Source organism: Heptranchias perlo, chromosome 7, assembly GCF_035084215.1.
Source record: "Heptranchias perlo isolate sHepPer1 chromosome 7, sHepPer1.hap1, whole genome shotgun sequence".
NCBI lineage: Eukaryota > Metazoa > Chordata > Chondrichthyes > Hexanchiformes > Hexanchidae > Heptranchias > Heptranchias perlo.
In genome coordinates, this window is record NC_090331.1 from 12,649,836 (window position 1) to 12,652,337 (window position 2,502).

Sequence of the window (2,502 nt, forward strand, 5' to 3'; positions counted from 1 at the left end):
CGAGAATTGGACTGTTTAGCTACTCTCGCTGTTGCAGTGTTGCAAAGGGGCTCAACTACTTTGCCGCTGAAACCATCGACTTTCATGACTGATGGTTGCCATGTATCAATTTCAAGCTAGAAAGCTTTGTGAGGTTGGACCAAAGTCCAACATTGGAATCCTGAGGTACAGGACAGTGGAGCTACGAGGATAAGATCTGGGAAGTTCAGATCTAAAATTTTAAAACTGAGTTTGATCGATTTTTGTTGTTCAAGGATATCGTTAGCAGATTTCTCCCGTTACTGTCGGAACTATGGGTTGTTAATCCAGCAACAATAACCTCTGCTTGATTCTAGCCCGAATGGTTATAAAATAGTTTAAAGACTGACTTCCAACAAAGTTGCACTACAGCTGTCTGCAACATTACATTCAACAGTTCTTATAGTTAGAATACAACTGTCTACAGATTACATTAATGACAAGCAATCAATACATCCTGATCTGTCCGTTCTTCAGGTTGGTCAGACCTGATCTCCGCAGACTGCCTGTGGCCATGGATTTCCGACCATCCCCTATTGAGAGCTCTAACTTTTGTACTATTCGGCTACGTTGTTCTGTATGTAAGCATTGCTGGTCTTATCTCCAGTTCGTAAACGGTCCTATTGTGCTGACGCTCCAAAAACCACCAAGGATTGTTTAATGTCTTGGTGTTTACGAAGCCTTTTACCGTTATCAGGTCTTAGTATGTTTTTACAAGGTTAGGACACCCTAGGCTCAATTTTAAACTTAAATTGCGGGTGCATTGGGGGCGGGGGGGGACGGCGAAAATTGCAGAAATGCAGAGCGGATTCGGAAGCCGGCTTCAACCCGCCGACTTCCGAGTTTCTCACAGACGCACCTGTGTGCGCGCGGGCGTCCCGAGTCCGGAAGTCCCAGCGGGATGATAGTTAAAGAACCAAATGTACTTCATTGAGGTACTTAAGGCACTTTACTTGTGACATATTAGGTAGTTAGAACGATTTTTAACTTACCTGGGCGGCTTTCCCACGGCTTCTGATTCACGCCTGGTGAAACCAGGGCTGGATCAGGAAAAAAAAACGAAATAAATTAAATAACAAATCATTGCACAAAGTTAAAACACAAAATCAATCTACCTTTCCACCCTGCTTCGATGTCCGATGTCTCCCTCTCTGATCGTCCCCTCTTTTTTCCCCCCCCTCTTCCCCCCCCCCCCCCCGATCTACTGTTCCAGCGCTGGATGACGTCTCGCTCTCCCTTTTTCTCTTTCGCACCCCCCCCAACCCCATGGCGTTGCAGTTCCTGTCGGCAGCCATCTTGTCAATCAGGCTGCTTCTCGGCACGAAACCCAGAAAGAATTTTAATCACCATCAATTACATTGCGACCGTGTCGGAAACGGTTATTTTTTTTTTATTTGGGTTTGCCAGTCACACCTTCACCGCCCCCCTCCCCCGCCAACCTGCCACCATTTCAAAATTGAGCTCCCTGTCTCTTGAATCTTACTGTTTTTCGCTATTCGAATGCCTCAGCACTCTTTCAATGATCTCTTGGGTTTCTGTAAGTTATTATCCTCAGAGATGTGGACCTTTGCCCTTCTATTTTCTATGCTTGTTTGAAACATATTCTTACATCTCCCTCCTCTTGAACCTGAGTGAAATCTCTCTGGTTCAATTATAGCATCTAGAAACAGGCCATCTCTTGACCTTTGGGTGTTTATAGTCAGCATACTCTGTCTCCGAAAACCGAGACAGGACTTCGCCCCCCTCTTATTAACACTGCCCTCTTGCTAAATGTTTGGGAGCTTTATGCGAGATGGGATATTGATCATGCTTGGCTCCTGGTTCCACCCAGGTTCAATTTTCACTTTATCCCTCAACTATCTCTCTTGGTCTTGCCTAAGATCATCTTGACTTTACACAAGCACACATAAACATACTGCTTCTAAGTTTTTACATGGTCAATACAGAAATCTACAGTGTATCATATAATGAAGAAATCATGGACTTAAGATTCTCCAGCTCTCTTACTAATATCCATCTTGTGGATATTTTTGCAAAGTATGATTTCTCTCTAACCCAATTTCATTGTGAACTGAAAGGAACCTAACCCTGAATTATGGAAATCCAAATTACTATGTCCCTCTACTTTAACTTGAATCCCTTTGATTGGTACCACTGTTTTCTGATTGTTTCGTTAATTAATCGGTGCCTCCTTTAAAAGATTTTCTCTCTCTCCTGAGCCACATTAACCCTTTCATGTCGTGCTGTTGTCAAGCAATTGAGCATGTCTGAGACCCGTTCTTTGGTGCAGCTTCATCACGCATTTCTGTATACTGGTTGGCTCACACGCAACGTATCACAGGAATATTAACTTTCTGCTGGCCAGTTTCTTTTCCCTCACGGTATTTCCGAATGTGTTTCCATGGCACATGTCATATGTTCTGTAAGAGCAACTGCTCTGTTTAAAAATTGGTTCCAATAGCTCACCAGGCAGTGAGTCTTTGT